Below are 17,856 nucleotides of genomic sequence, written 5' to 3' on the forward strand. Positions count from 1 at the left end.
CACAGTAGCAGTAGCAGTAACGCAGAGGAGATGGCACCGGAAAGTATTCCAGTGCGTAGTGGACTTTAGATCAATGATGATGACAGAAGGACCAGAGTTCCCAGCTATCTACACTAGTGGCAACTCTCCAAATAACATGTGTTGGGTGAATAAATTACAGTTGGGAAAATGATAATTGTGAGGGCATGACAATGCATGCTATGATAAGATAAAGTTATTATAGTATTTAATTGGGCATTACAACATGATACATAGACCGTAATCCAACTACGTCTATGACCAATAATCCACCTTCAGGTTATCATCCGAACCCCTTCCAGTATTAAGTTGCAAGCAACAGATAATCACATTAAGCAATGTGTGTAAAGTAAAGAATAGAATTACCCTTGGATAAAACATTGTTATTTTCTCCCTAGTAGCAATAACACATCTACAATCTTAGAAGTTATTGTCACTCTTCCAGAAAATTAGAGGCATGAACCCACTATCGAGCATAAATACTCCCCCTTGGAGATACAGGAAACTACTTGATCAGGGTAATCACAAGTACCGGAGAGCATGCAAGATCTTAAGTAACAGTAGTATAATAATATGAAGAACAATCTGGTCAAAATTCCACAATTTATCGGATCTCAACAAACACAACACTAATTACATCATATGGATTTCAATCATGTAAGGCAGCTCATGAGATCATTGTATTAAAGTACATGGGAGAGAGAGTTCCAACTAGCTACAGCCCGAGAACCGTAGTCTAGGGGGAAACTACTCAGGAACCATCATGGAGTCGCAGTAGAGGCGGTGGAGTCGATGGAGATGGCTCCAGGGGTCAATCCCCTTCCCGGCAGGGTGTCGGAACAGGAACTTCTAACCCCCGAAACTTGTCTGGACGATGGCGGCAGCAACGGAACTTTTCGTGGAAGGAGACTCTGGTCTTCAAGGTTTTTGTGTCGAAGGCTTTATATAGGCGGAGGAGATAGGTCGGTGGGGTGCCGGGTGGCCCCACACCACCCCTTGGCCCTGCCAAGTGCTGGGCCGCGCCAAGGCATGGCCTGGCCGGCTCCTGGGCCCCCTCCGTCTCTCCTCTGGACTCCGTCTTCCTTTCGGTAAAATAGGCACTTCGGCTTTTGTTTCATCCAATTCCGAGAATATTTCCTTACAACTTTTCTGAAAGCAAAAACAGCAGAAAACAGGGAACTGGCACTGTGGCATCTTGTCAATAGGTTAGTGCTGGAAAATGTATAAAAGTGCCACGAAGTGCGAACGAAACATATGGAAATTGGTGTAAGACAAGCATGGAACATCAAAAATTATAGATACGTTTCCAATGTATCAGCATCCCGAAGCTTAACTCCCGCTCGTCCTCGAGTAGGTAAGTGATAAAAGAATAATTTTTGAGGTGACATGCATGCAACACAATCTTGATCAAGTTATTGTAAAAGTATTGCGAGCTAGGATCAAAGTACTCTAAACATACGCATGATAGATATAATTGAATAGAACTTAGCAACTAATAACAAGAGAAATAACTCAAACAAAAGATCATGAATAATAATGGATTGAAATTTGTTTATGGGCATCGCAAAAACATAGCAAAGTGGTATTCAGCTTGTCCCTTATGGAATAGCAAAACATAAATGCTAGGACACCTTTAAAGTTTAGAAGGTGACAAGATACAAATAATTTGAGAACAAGCAATTATCATAATCATGAATCAATCAATAATAAGTTTTGGGACTATGCACATTATAATCAGAATGACAACTATGCTCTCTTAGTGGTGCATAAAGTAAAAAGGTGAAGACTCAACATAAAAGTAAAAGAAAAGCCCTGCACAGAGGGAAGTAGGGATCACTCATGTGCTATAGCTTTTTATTTTGCATAAAACATAGGTGTTGAAAAATGTATTCTGAGAGGTATCTAAGTCTATGTCAACGAATGATATCAAATGTGATGGTATTCGTAGCATAGAAAACAAAACTTTTCCTACCGCGAGAACGCAATCCAAGCCAAGATGCAATCTAGAAGACGGTAGCAACGAGGGGATGAACGAGACTAACCCTTGAAGAGTTCCAAAGCCTACGAGATTAGATCTCATTGTTGCAGAAGATGATCACTTGCCGCTTTCAAAAGCGCGTAGAAGATCTTGACGGTGCCACAATCGGGCAGCACCTCCGTACTCGGTCACACGTTTGGTGTTGATGAAGACGACGTCCTTCTCCCCGTTCCAGCGGGCAGCGGAAGTAGTAGATCCTCCTTGGAATCCCGGTAGCACGACGGCGTGGTGGCGGTGTCGATGGAGATCTCCGGCGGAGCTTCGCTAATCGTATGCGGGAGAGGTGATGGAGGAGGGGCGGATAGGGTTTGGGGAGAGGGGGCGCCGGCCTCAAGGGGGTGCGGCCAACTATGGCTTAGGGTGGCCGGCCCCCTCCCCTTGTCCCTCATTATATAGGTGGAAGCCCCAAGAGTTGTAGTCCAAGTCTTCGAATAAGACCCCAACACCAAAACTACCCAAAGGTGGGAAACCTACTCAAGGGGGGAGTCCTACCCAAGGTGGGACTCCCACCTTTCCTTGAGGTGGGTTGGCCGGCCACCTTAGGTGGAGTCCACCTGGGACTCCTCCCCCTAAGGGTTGGCCGGCCATGCTAGTGGAGTCCCTCCGGGACTCCACCTTCCATAGTGATTTCTTCCGGACTTTTCTAGAACCTTCTAGAACCTTCCATAAATGCACCGGATCATTTTCAAACTTATAAAATGACTTCCTATATATGAATCTTATTCTCTGGACCATTCCGGAACTCCTCGTGATGTCCTGGATCCCATCCGAGACTCCAAACAAAACTTCGAACTCCATTCCATATTCCATATCTACTAATACGACATCAAACCTTAAGTGTGTCACTCTACGGTTCGCGAACTATGTAGATATGGTCGAGACCTCTCTCCGACCAATAACCAATAGCGGGATCTGGAGATCCATAATGGCTCCCACATATTCAACGATGACTTAGTGATCGAATGAACCATTCACATACGATACCGATTCCCTTTGTCACGCGATATTTTACTTGTCCGAGGTTTGATCATCGGTATCTCTATACCTTGTTCAACCTCGTCTCCTGACAAGTACTCTTTACTCGTACCGTGGTATGTAGTCTCTTATGAACCATTCATATGCTTGCAAGCTAATAAGACGACATTCCACCGAGAGGGCCCAGAGTATATCTATCCGTCATCGGGATGGACAAATCCCACTGTTGATCCATATGCCTCAACTCATTCTTTCCGGATACTTAATCCCACCTTTATAACCACCCATTTACGCAGTGGCGTTTGATGTAATCAAAGTACCTTTCCGGTATAAGTGATTTACATGATCTCATGGTCGAAGGACTAGGTAGCTATGTATCGAAAGCTAATAGCAAATAACTTAATGACGTGATCTTATGCTACGCTTAATTGGGTGTGTCCATTACATCATTCATATAATGACATAACCTTGTTATTAATAACATCTAATGTTCATGATCATGAAACTATGATCATCTATTAATCAACAAGCTAGTTATACAAGAGGCTTACTAGGGACTCCTTGTTGTTTACATAACACACATGTATTAATGTTTCGGTTAATACAATTATAGCATGGTATATAAACTTTTATCATAAACACAAAGATATATAATAACCACTTTATTATTGCCTCTTGGGTATATCTCCAACAGTTTCCCACTTGCACTAGAGTCAATAATCTAGATTACATTGTAAGATACCTAACACCCATGGCATTCTGGTGCTGGTCATGCTTTGCCCTAGGGAGAGATTTAGTCAACGGATCTGCTACATTCAGATCAGTGTGTACTTTGCAAATTTTTACTTCTCCATCTTCGATGTACTCGCGAATCGAATGAAAACGCAGCTTGATATGCTTCAGCTTTTTGTGTGACCTTGGTTCTTATGCATTGGCGATGGCACCCATGTTGTCACAATAGATGACTAGTGGGTCCAATGCACTAGGAACCACACCAAGCTCTACAATGAACCTCTTCATCCATACCGCTTTCGATGAAGCCTCTGAAGCCGCTATGTACTCCGATTCTGTTGAGGACTTCGCCACCGTGCACTGCTTCGAGCTGCACCAGCTTACTGCAGCACCATTCTATATAAACACGTACCTAGACTGAGACTGGAGTCATCAAGATCATTGTTCCAACTTGCATCGGTGTAACTGGTTACAGCGAGCTCTTGGTCACCTCCATAACAAAGAAACATATCCTTAGTTCTTTTCAAGTACTTCAGGATATTCTTGACCGCTGTCCAGTGTTCCATTCCTGGATCACTTTGATATCTGCTAGTCAAACTAACTGCATATGCTATATCCGGTCTAGTACATAGCATGGCATACATGATAGAACCTACTGCCGAGACATAGGGGATCTGATTCATCCTCTCTCTTTCTTGTGCCGTAGCCGGACCTTGAGTTTTACTCAAGACCTTACCTGGTAACATCGGTAAGAATCCTTTCTTACTTTCATCCATTCTAAACTTCTTTAAAATCTTGTCCAGGTATGTACTCTGCGAGAGCGCTAATAGGCGTCTTGATCTATCTCTATAAATCTTGATGCCTAATATGTATGCTGCTTCACCAAGGTCCTTCATTTAAAAACTTTTATTCAAATAACATTTTACACTGTTTAATAGTTATATATCATTCCCAATTAATAATATGTCATCTACATATAATACCAGGAATGCTACAGAGCTCTCACTCACTTTCTTGTAAATACAGGCCTCTCCATGGCACTGTATAAACCCGAAGTCTTTAATCACCTTATCAAAACGTCGGTTCCAACTCCTGGATGCTTGCTTCAGTCCATAAATTGAACGCTGAAGTTTGCACACCTTGTCAGCATTTTTAGGATCAACAAAACCTTTGGGTTGTACCATATACAACTCTTCCTCAATGTCTCCATTAAGGAACGCCGTTTTGACATCCATCTGCCAAATCTCATAATCGAAAAATGCAGCTATTGCTAACAAAATCCTCGCAGACTTTAGCTTCGCTACTGTTTGATGGTGTTTTGGTCATAAGGTACTATGAAGTCTGACATACGTCACTGCTGACAGAAAAATTATAGTAATACAAATTTGTTGAGCATTATATATATAAATATTTAGTGGTCAAGAGGGAGCAAATGAATCATGTGACAATGGTGTCACGGCAAGGTGATTTTGGCTAAGCCATCAGCCGTGATATGCATGCAATGACAGCAGCTGCATGCAATGCGTCAGACAGTTGATTTGTTTATTTAGTTGGCAGCAAAGAAATTCAGATGTTGGCCATTTGTTACATTTGTATCAGCTGGCCAGCTAGTTTGGAACATGCACACGTTTTTGGACTCAGGCCTGGGCATGAGATGCAGACGTATGTATACGGTACATGTTTAAGATAACGAATTTGCTAAGTTTCAGTCAGCTGAAACTTATGTTATGTCTCAGTCGTTTTTCTGTCCGTTGGATTTGTATGTGCATCAAGATTTGTGTCAGTCCAGTCAGCCCGTTATGTTGTCTAGTTGGGCCCAGATTGTTATTTGGGTTGTGGTCTGGTAGTTGTTGGGCTTTTTTTGTTGCCTACCGTTGCCTGTGTGGGTCCCGCTTGTCTGTGTCTGGTAGTTGTGAGCGTATCGTCCACCGCTTTTCCTCTCCTATCCATTCCACTGTTCAAACCACGGAGCGGCAGAGGGAGAAGCAGGGGACGGGGGGCGAGGCGTTGCTGCCGTCGGTGGGGAGGCTTCGCCGGCGTCGCAGGAGGGAGCCGTCGCCGGCGTCGCAGCAGGGAGCCGTAGCCGGCGTCGCAGGAGGGAGGCGTCGCCGGCGTCGCTTTAGGGAGGCTTCGCCGGCGTCGCCTGATGGAGGACTCGGCGGCGTCGCAGGAGGGAGGTGTCGCCGGCGAAGAAGGAGAGATGGTTTCGCCGCCTCGGAGGAGTGAGGCGTCTCCTGCGTTGGAGGCGGTCAGGATATCGACGGGGAAGGTGAGAAGGTTCTCTATCTGCTGGTTTTTTGCTCTGTATTTGCTAGTTGCGGACCAAATCTGGGTGTCAATTCGTCGAATCCCTATGTAACCAGCCTTGAATATGTTGTCTATATGATGGTGCTAGTCGATTATGTTTGTTTTTTGAGCATTACTGTTGGTTCATGGAGAGATCTGGTAGGTTTTTGTGTTATGTTCGTGTGCGTTTTTCATGATGGAGAGATCTGATAGATTTGCCTTGTTGTTTGTTCATGTCCTTTTCACTTGCTATTTTGAAACCTGGAATGATAGGGAGAAAGTAGTTGTCCTCTTGTGTTGGTTCGTTGTCTAGTTGGTGCGATTTTCGTGGATCTCTGGCTGGTAGTGTTCTATAATTTTTCAGAAGTGAAATTGGTTTGGCTGTACTGCATGCCTTCAAAGTACAATAGCTGGTCCTGTTTTTTTAAGTTGCTTAATGATTGGATTAACATAGTTTCAAACTGCCTATAGTCATGTTTAATTGTGTAGTTGTCTTGAGTAATTGAAAGTAAAATCAGTGGTGAGAACAAATAGTTTTAAAGTTCTTGGATGCTTGTATCCTAAATTTAATTTGCAAGGTACTACCCCTTTGGTCATGTTTTTTCATCTTTTTTATCTGATTCTTTGATAGCGAACATGGATACTGAAGTCCAAATGGATTATTCATTTGATGGGTATTATATGAATGATTGCCATCAGAATGTTGCAGAAAATGAAGCCAATCATTATGAATATGTGAGTGATGATGATTTATCGCAGGAGATTATAAGGCTGGTATGATCCTTTGATCTTTTTTTTGCTTTTTGCTGCTGTTGAAACTGAATTTCTTACTTTTGCTCTTATTTTTTTGGAGCTTCATTCTGAGCATTCTCTTTTACTTTTTTTATAGATTATCAATAGTGTTCAAAAGAAAGAGAGACGTAATAGTGCTAAGAAGCAGAAGAGAAAGGTTAGTCCCAACTTGGATTGGCATGTATGTAATTATCTCAAATTGCAACTCGTGTCGCAACTGTCCATATTTATATATTACTTGCAACCTTAGTCGCAACTTGGATTGGCATGTATGTAACTATCTCAATTTGCAACTCGTGTCGCAACTGTCCATATTTATATATTATTTGCAACCTTAGTCGCAACTCGGATTGTGATGTATAATCTTAGTGCTTTTATCAAGGATTTTTTGTCAATTAATATGCCAGTTGCAACAACAGTTGCAATTGACCTTTAACCTGAAGCAGGGGCGGGGCTGGAGTAAATATTTCCCCGATGCATGGCTAAATTTGGAGTGTTTTTGCTAGTTGAATTTTTGTCTAGTTGCAACTTTAGTTGGAATTGCGCCTTTTTACATAGTCAATTATGCTAATTGCAACCTTAGTCGCAACTATATCACTAGTTAGATTAATCGAAGCCGCCTAGTTGCAACCCTACTCGCAACTGCCTTTTATTGAAATTCTTATGTCAGTTTCAAGCGTAGTTGCAAATCTTTTTTTGATTTTCTACCAGCATTGCATACCAAGTTTCAATACTGGTTGCAACTCATGTTCCAATATTTCCATTAGGAACTTAAAATGCTCTCGAGTTGCAAGTAAAGTTGCAACTGATAGTGTGAGTTGCAAGTTGCAACCACCACACTTGCAACTGAGTCAGGACTATATTTTTTAGTATGTACTTCTGTTGTTTAATTTTCTACACTATCAGTTCTCACTTCTTCCTTTTTATGCTTCTTTATTTTGGTAGAGGTATAATTTTGCAAGATCTGAAGTTAATGGCAGTGAAGCAGATAATGAGTTGAAAGCTTATAGCAGATGCAGTATCTCGTTCTTAAACAAAGTGTTAACAGCAGTTCGATCTAATAGCAACTATGTGCGTCTTGTCAATTGGATGGGTTTTGGCGAGGTTCTGAATATGGATGATTGTTGCGTGCCAAGGGCATTTGTTCAATGGGTTGCAGACAATGTTTCTTGTTCTGATGAGGCTATTCAACTTGGCTCCAAATCAATCAAGTTGTCACCTGAAGCAGTTGTTGATACTTTTGGAACTCCTTCCGGTGAAGAAGAATTAGGAAAAGCTGCTTTTCTTGCTCTTTTTGGCCTTATTGATGTTCCTTCAATCAAATTCTTTGGGGAAAAAATTCTGTCTAAGGAGGTTCTCCCTGATGATGTTTTTTGCCGTTGTTTCATGGCGGTTTGTTTAGGAACTCTCTTCTGTCCAAACTCAAACACAAAAATTAGTACCAAGTACATGGGAGCTCTAGTAGTTGTTGATAGAATAAAAGATCACAACTGGTCCAAGTTTATTCATGAGTGGACGATGATTTACATCAGGAAGTACCAGAATGAGCCACTTAATGCAAAACGACTCAATCGAACTCTTGGTGGATGTATTTATCTTTTAGCGGTATGATTATTCTTCTCTAATTTAGTTTGTTAGTTTGCTATGAGCCACTTAGTTTGTTAGTTTTTTTCATAACTAATTTTGGTTTGGTTTTTCCAGATTCGTTGTCTTGATTTCGTGGACTTCAGTCCAATTCATATACCGTCAACATTGCCAAGAATCAGAATCTCGAAAGGGAATTTAATTAAAGTCTTCAGTGACATGTTCATTGGCACTAATGGAAAATACGACGCATATCCAGTAAGTTATCTCTTTTCTTTTTTTCTTATTTTTTTTATCAGTAAGGCTTATGTTTTATCAGGTATAATAACCTTTTATATCATTTCTTAGATCAAGGATATATCTGAAACATGTTACTCAACAAATACAAACACTACAAGTGAGTTTGCATGGTCCAATGAAATTATGAAGCAGTCATTACATGCAGCTCTTGGTGGTCTTGTTAACAACAAGGTATCCATAGCACAGTAGTTTATATTACTATATAAATGTCCTTTTTCTTTTTTTATAACTTTTCTGAATTGTTGGTACATTTTTCTTTTCTTCAGTTGAAGGAAGATATTTCTTCTTCATTCATAAGTATCATGAAAGATGAAGGAAAAAGTTTTTGTATGAAAGCTCAAGAGCTAGTTGTTAAAGTGGTTCAAGCTTTTCAATCAAATAACTTTGGATCCCAGGATACTTTGAAGTTGAATTGTTCCGATGATGGTTCTGACAAAACTGCAATAGATTCTCGCACTACTGAAAAGTTGCCATCTAGTGACCAAGAAATAGCTAGCGATGGTAAATTTTTTGTCATTTTTAATTAGGATTTTTTTATCATGTATTCTTTTTTTTTGGATCATTCATTCCTGCAAATAATAACTTCATTTTTATCTGTTAAGAGTAACATCATTTTTATCTGTTTTGGTTCTGTATAGAGGGTGCTTTATATCATAGGAAAAGGAGACGAATAGTATTGAATAATACTTCACAGCATTCAAGTAATTCCCAAACAGCCAACATGAGTTTTGAGGAACACAATGTACCATTCAAGGTAGAATGGCAAATGAAAACTAGTTCAAAGCATTTTTTTTGGAGTGTCTCTTACATACTCTCCTTTTTGATTGTTTTCTCTTATATCTATGAAGGATATACCTGGAAATGCAAATATTGTGTCCCAACCTGTCCACTCAGCAAGTCTTGGATATATGCTGTCCGCAAATATTAATTCAGAGAGAGCATCAATTGATGATGATTTATCTTCTCGACAAGTTAACAGACCCACTCAAAAAGTTGGTGTAAAAGAAGGTAGATTGCAAATCTTCAATAGTTACTTTCAATTTATTTTTTAATGAGTTTCTGATAATATCATTTTGTTTTTTTTCATGAAGTTTCTCTTAATCCACTGTTTTCTTTTGATTTTGTTCAGTAACGTCAGTAAAGATGGATTTGAATAAAAAAATGTATTGAACAAGAACAAGAAGAATTCAATGGATTCAACACAACTAATACTGACCAGGTAAAATTATACAGTCCCACAACTTATTTTATTCTAAAATTTAGTAGTTTCTACACTCGTTTCAGTATCAACTTATCTGTGTAATATTCAATTCAAGCTCCTGTGGAAAGACTCTTTCCCCGTGCTAGCTCTTTTTCACTTTTGTTTTTTGTCCCATGTTGTTGTTGCTTTCCCATAGCATGACATTACTATGCCATTCATACCATCTGAACACTCAGTATTAATGTTTTTATTATTAAATAAGTGTTCTAGAATTGGATTTGTACTTTATTTTTGTCTATGAAATTTGTGTGGCGTCATTAACAGCATACTTCTTTTATTATAATTACAGCATACTTCACAGCAACTAAAACACTGTGGCATCCTTCAAGAAAACAAGGATCAAAAAGAGGCAGGCAGATCAATGGATGTTGATACTCTCAATGTTCAGAACTTTGGTACTGTTTTTTGATTTATTCTTGTTTTTTATTAGCTAAAAACCATTTGTTTAATTGATTTTACTACATATATCATTAGGTTTCTTATCATTGCTCTGAATGCTTATACCGAAACACATATTTTGCAGAGAATAGAGGAGAATATCTACAGATTGCACGACACAAGTACTATTGGAATGACACTGGAATATCATTTAGGTTGTTAGAAGATGAGGATGACATGGGCAAATCAATTCAAGAGCCTGAATTGTTTCGTCCAATTGGTATGAATGATTACGCATATAATAAGCAGATTGAGGTAATTTTGTATAGCCTTTTTTATTATTTTAAAGTCTGTTTTTCTTACATTTTTATCTGTTTTGTAATATATTTTTTCTCATCATTCTGCAAATCCACAGTTAGCTATATTGAACTGCAAGAAGGATTTGAGCAGCACATGTTCAATCAAACAAACTGTCACTCATTCTGTTACCAAGATAGATAGTACACCAGAGGTGCCAATCTACTTCCAGATTTTTTCAGTTAACTTGTATTAATTGTTGTCTCCTATTTATGTTGTTTTAAATTATATTATGTTTGTCATCAGAGAATTGACACTTCCGAATGTGACACTACCATTCAATGTGCACAAAATCAGCCTAGTGTTACTGGTCTTACCAACTCCCCAAGATGGCCATCGAAATTGGGTCATGATTTTGTAGATCTTGTAAGTTGTTTTTTTACTTTTGTTCTTTTAAATATTTAGTTTTGGGTGGAGCAAATTTTGTTTTTCTAAGTATTTACTTTTGCTCTTTTTCTCTTGTTTCTAGGTTTCGCCAGAAACACATGACAGATATATAGATTCCGTGGATCAACATGACAGTTCATATAAATCAACACATGTGAGATTCTTGTATTTTCTTTTATTCTAACTATTCTAATTTTTTTAAAAAAGATAATAGTGATTTTTGATATATTCTTCCTTTTTTCATTTCTTTTCCTGCTATAATAATGCAGACCTACAATAGAGCTTTAATTGTTGGCCGTAGGCTTTTTGAAGGGAATCAGAATTATGATTCCAGCTCAATGAGCAAGAGTCCTGTCAAGCAAATGTTGAACAACTTTGGCAAGGTATGCACATCATCAAATACATGTCTTCTATTTTTATTTATCATTGCCATTTTTCTTCAGTTGAAAGTGCAAGACTAATCTGTGTAGTTGCAACCTGAGTCGCAACTGCAAAAATAACCCAGTTTGCAGCCCATGTCGCAACTGACTGATTTTATATATCGCCTATAGCCTTGTTAGGTTTATATATCACAGTCGCAACTGTAAACATTTAATTTGCAACCTTAGTCACCACTTGGACTAATATCTATCTCAGGTTGCATAGTTTCAACCTGAGTTGCAAATGCCAAAATAAGCGAGTTTGCAACCCATGTTGCAACCGATAGTTTTTGCAACCCTAGTCGCAATTCAGATTGGAATTTGTAAAACTTATCTCAATTGCAACTCCTGTCACAACTGTCCGTCTTTAACCCTAGTCGCAATTCAGATTGGCATCTGTAAAAATTATCTCAATTGCAATTCCTGTCGCAATTGTCCGTCTTTAAACCTAGTCGCAACTCGGATTGGCATCTGTAAAACTTATCTCAATTGCAACTACTGTCGCAACTGTCCTTCTTTATATATTAGTTGCAACTTTAGTCACAACTCGGATTGGCATCTGTAAAACTTATCTTAATTGCAACTCCTGTCGCAACTGGCTGTCTTTTATACATTACTTGCAACCTTAGTCGCAACTCGAATTGGCAACCTTAGTCAAATAATATGCCAATTTCAAGCATAGTTGCAAGTCCTTTTTATCATTTTTGCATACCAAGTTAGAATACTGGTTGAACTCAAGTTCCCATACTTTTTCCAGTAGGAATTCAAAAATGAGTGTTATGTCAGTTTCAAAATTACTTCCAACTCCCTATTATCTCTGTTAAGTTTCAAAATGTCTCGCAACCTATGAATTCTCGAGTTGCAACAACACTTGCAACTGAGTCATGACTATAGCTTTTCGTAGTTGCACTTTTTGCAATTTAGTATGTAATTATGTTGTTTAATTTTGTAATTCAGGAGTCATCATCACCAGAGGTTCAGATTTTGGGTGAAAAATCATTCAAAGAGAACTGCAATACTATGAATGATGAAGCAGAAAAGTTGTATAATACTAGCTTGTCACTTGGGAGTTCCTCATGGCATGGGAAAGAAAATGTGCTTCCGCAACGAATACCACAACGCAGCAAGTACATATGTTCACCTTTTGATGTCAACCCAAGCCCCGCAGTGGCAGTACAACCTTTTCAGCAAAAAAATTGGGAAGCTGTCACTTCTCTGTGTGATGTAGAACCTGATAGATTGTAAGTTTATTTCTGTAATATTTTTTTTATTCAGTTTGCATTCTCTAAACAAGTTACTTTGATTTTTAATGTCTTGCAGGATATGGGCAATTAACATTGATAATACTAGAGCTCGGACCCTTGGAATTTATAGGGACAAATCTGCCCGTATTCCTCGTGTCCCTCCATCAATTTCTTCTACGGTTCCTCTTCTGGCGGCGGTCATGGGGAGGGGAAGAGGATGCGCCTTGTCGAGATCAATGGAGAAGAGGAAACGCCAAGCATCGATGGTCTCGCCTTACTTTTTTATGGAAGGGAAGGCGAACGACTGAAGGGGAAAATTCCTACTCGTCCAGCCCATGTAGGGCCTCTGGTCCAGCCCAAGTGAAGGGAGTGCAAGAGGGACAGAACAACCATCCAGGCAGCGATGTAACAGTGTCTCGAAAGAAAAAACGTGGCCAAGGGCTAGGAACAATGAGGGTGACGTGGCTCGCTGTGAGACCAGGAAAATGGGACCATCTATTAAGAAAGAGAAGATTAGAGTATCCATGTTGCAGTTAGGAAACTCAATGAAAGTGAACGGTTGGGTTGAGGCTTGGCTAATAAATGCATTCTGTCGCAAATTATTCAGAGACAAGCATCCTAGAAAATCTAACAAGCATTTCTTCTTCAATACTACTTCGGTAAGTCTTTTTGCTGAAACTAGTATCTGTTGTTCAGTTTACTTGTACAAGGGTAAATCATTTATGTTTCAGTTTGTATCTCTCAAACAGGATTATCTTCTTGAAAAATGGAAAAATGAAGAAACTAGGATAATTTGGAAACAGAAAGCAGTAGAATCATTCACCTTATCAAATAAAGCCAGATCATTGCACTTGTCAGATGGGGTATTTTTTTGTTCTTCTATGATCCCAAATTTCATTATCTGTTGTTTCTATTATTCTAGCTTATCTAATTTTGTATTTTATATGCTCCAGCTGTATTTTCCTAGTGTGTTTAATGATCATTGGTTCGTGTTCATGGTTGACATCAAATATCGCAACTTCATATTCCTAGATTCATATTATTCTCAAGAAACTAGTTATCAGAAGAAAGTTGCAAACTCGCTGGTAATAACAATTTTCTTCTGTAGTTTCTTTTTCGTAATCCTTTCCTGAATTTTGCCTCTTGCTAGTAATACTAGCTATCATTGTTTTTGTGCATGAAACAGATTAAAAACTTCAAGGCAACCTGGAACGAGGCCGGGCTAAAGAAGTTGGACTTCAACAGTTTTGGATTAGCATATCCAAATGTACCTAAGCAAAGGAATGGGTATGCATTGTTTTTTCTTGTGGAACTTTCTTTGATTCCTTTATGCAATTTTAGATGTTGTGCTTCTATTCATCTTGCCTTTCTTTTTGTCTGTCTCCGCCGCAGGAATGATTGTGGAATTTTCAGCATGAAGTATCTGGAACTCTTTACTGCTAGGAATCCTGCTCAGTGCTCATTTTCTCATTTGGACATCACGGCGTTTCGTATGAAATATGCTCATGACATCTTTATGTGCGACTACAATGTTGAGAATGATGCCAAAAATTTAGCCATTCAGTTTTCTTCATAGGTATAGTGTTATATTTTTAGGTCAATATATTACAGTTGTTTGCTAATGATTTTTATTAGAACTAAATTTATTGTGTTTTTGTTATTGTCAGGAGAAGAATATCAAAAGAAGACATGGAAATGGTGAACTTCAAACAAAATTGATGCATAAGCTTGTGAATATACTCCCAAAGTGACTACCACAGTGCTCGAAATAGTTAATGATTTGTTGTTTGTTCTTTCTCTTATGTAAATTCAAAGAGATGTGTATATAAGTAATGTCGCCCTGTTATCGGAGAACATGGCATGTTATCTCAGACCTTTTGAGTGTTATCGGAGAACAATGTTTTACTGTCGCCCTGTTATCGGAGAACATGGCATGTTATCTCACACCTTTTGAGTGTTGTTTTAATTTTTTCTGGATATGCGGAAACAGCCTCTGGTTGCTTTACTGTCTTTTTCTATAAGTACCATGACAGCTGCATATTTTCACTTTTCATAAGTAAAGACATGTATGACAAGCTTTTGTTAAGAAATGCAGAAGACATTTCAGAATCTGACACAGAGAAGAAATGCAGAAGCTTTTTTCCAGGTATGACTAGTACTATTACATTTATTTGCTCCAGTATCTCAGATTCATTGTTTAGAATCTACTTCACAACATCAATAAATAGCTAGAATCTTTTTCACACAAATCTCCAGCTTGCTGTTTTTAGAGGCATGTTTTCCCCTGGCTTTTTGACGATGTCTTCTTCATGTTGCCTGTTGATTTCGCCTGGTTTCTCTTTTGTGTTTGCTTCTTTGTTGTATTCTCACCATCAGCTTTACCTGCAACAAAATGAATATTCTCTAGCAATTAGTTTCTAAACATTATAAACATAGGAAATACTTTATAATTGCTCTTTTTTTAGCTAATGTTTTGTTTTTACCCGCTATCTTCTTGTTGCTGGTTTTCACACTTTTCTCAAAAAATGACTTGGGTATGTGCCTCATTGTACATGTAGCAATGTTATGTTGATGCGAACCACAGTGGCTGCATGTAATTTGATTTTTTGACATCAATTCTTCAACGAATGTCCTTTGTCGTTTAGAAGTTTCTGGACGTCCTTTCGAAGGAACAACATCAGGATCTTGTAGGTTATCAGGGAAACCATCTTTATGTTGTTGTTCACTTGTTTTTTGCTGTTCACTGGTTGCACATGGTTGTTTGCCCTTTCCTCTTTTATGGAATTCCGCAGTTTCATCTTCTTGAGTCATTTCATCTAGTCTGTCCTCTATCCTTTTGATTTCATCCAGCAAGAACAAGTATTTCCTTTCAGTCACAGCTCCTTCCGAGGCAATATTGCAAAATTTCCTAGATAGCACGCAGTATCTCAGATGTTTGTTACTTGTTGTTAGATCTATTGGGATGGACTGCTTATCTCTCATGTATTTTCTATCTTTTGGCCTCCACCTACTGATGTAGTACTTTTCAGGAAGCTCTGACAAGTTAAGGTGGATGAGGACCCTCGGTATATGTGCACATATTATGCCATCCTTCTCAAACTTGCAGCATATGCAGACGAATTCTTGTGCTTGTAGGTTTACAGAAACAAGGTACTTTCTGGACCTGAAATCTTGCAGTTGTAGCATAGGTGTCTTGTAGACCTCATACCTGACAAACTTTTGAACCTCCTGAACATGCAATTTTGTTGTGAACATTATTTGTTTTTGGAACCGATAGAATATCTTCCGGTTGTACATGCGACCAGCTTGAAGTTCTATCTCGCTACGCACCCAATAGTCCGGCTCTGTTATCCTTGTTACTGAATCCTGTTCTCTTTCCAATTCCTCTATGTTTTCAGATATTTTCTGGTACTCACCCAAGAAGCTGATAACACTATATGTAGACCCTACATTGTCTTTGAAGATTGCATTAGTGCCCTCACTTCTTGCAGTTGAGTGAATGAAAGGTAAGAAGTTATGCTTGAAGTAAACGGGGACAAACTTCTTTCTGTTTTCCCACATAATTTTCAAGTATTTCAGGTGTCCAACATTGTATCTAGAAATCATTTCTGGCCACAAATGCTCAAATTCAGCTATAGTCAGTGAGTTGCGCAGAATATCAGAGAAATCTGCATGAAGGTTTGGTATTTTACTAAAGCTTCCTCCACACTTCTCTTCTGACTTTCTCTTTATATGGAAGAAGCAGTTTCTATGACAAGATTGTTTGAAAACTTCATTTATTGCTCTTTCCATTGCAGCATCTTGATCTGTGATACGTCCCCGACGTATCCATAATTTCTGTCGTTCCATGCTTGTTTTATGACAATACTTACATGTTTTGCTTGCACTTTATGATGATTTCATGCATTTTCCGGAACTAACCTATTAACGAGATGCCACAGTGCCAGTTCCTGTTTTCTGCTGTTTTTGGTTCCAGAAAGGCTGTTCGGGCAATATTCTCGGAATTGGACGAAATCAACGCCAAACCTCCTATTTTTCCCGGAAGGCTCCAGAACACCGAAGAAGAGTCGGAGGAGAGCCAGGGGCCCCACACCATAGGGCCGCGCGGGCCAGACCCTGGCCGTGCCGGCCTAGGGTGAGGCCACCCTGTCGACCCTCCTGCGCCGCCTCTTCGCCTATATAACCCCTTTCGACCTAAAAACACAGTACCAATTGACGAAACTGCAGAAAGACTCCAGGGGCGCCGCCACCGTCGCGAAACTCCAATTCGGGGGACGGAACTCTCTGTTCCGGCACCCTGCCGGGACGGGGAAGTGCCCCCGGAAGCCATCTCCATCAACGCCACCGCCTCCATCATGCTCCGTGAGTAGTTCCCCCATGGACTACGGGTTCTAGCAGTAGCTATGTCGGTATACTCTCCCCCATGTACTTCAATACAATGGTCTCATGAGCTGCCTTACATGATTGAGATTCATCTGATGTAATCGGTGTTGTGTTTGTTGGGATCCGATGGATGATACATTATGATTAGTCTATCTATAAATTTTGTGAAGTTATTGTTGCTGCAATCTTGTTATTCTTAATGCTTGTCACTAGGGCCCGAGTGGCATGATCTTAGATTTAAGCTCTATACTTATTGCTTAGATTGTATCTACAAGTTGTATGCACATGTCACTGTCCGGAACCAAAGGCCCCGAAGTGACAAGAATCGGGACAACCGGAGGGGATGGCGGTGATGTGAGGGACACATGTTTTCACGGAGTGTTAATGCTTTGCTCCGGTACTCTATTAAAAGGAGTACCTTAATATCCAGTAGTTTCCCTTGAGGCCCGGCTGCCACCAGCTGGTAGGACAAAAGATGTTGTGCAAGTTTCTCATTGCGAGCACGTACGACTATATACGGAAAACATGCCTACATGATTAATAATCTTGATGTTCTTTCTTAATGCTTTGATTCCTATCAATTGCCCAACTGTAATTTGTTCACCCAACACTTGTCACTTATTGGAGAGTTACCACTAGTGTAGATCGCTGGGAACCCCGGTCCATATCTCATCATAATATACTTGTTCTACATGTCATTGG

Source organism: Lolium perenne, chromosome 6 (assembly GCF_019359855.2).
Source record: "Lolium perenne isolate Kyuss_39 chromosome 6, Kyuss_2.0, whole genome shotgun sequence".
NCBI classification, from domain to species: Eukaryota; Viridiplantae; Streptophyta; class Magnoliopsida; order Poales; family Poaceae; genus Lolium; species Lolium perenne.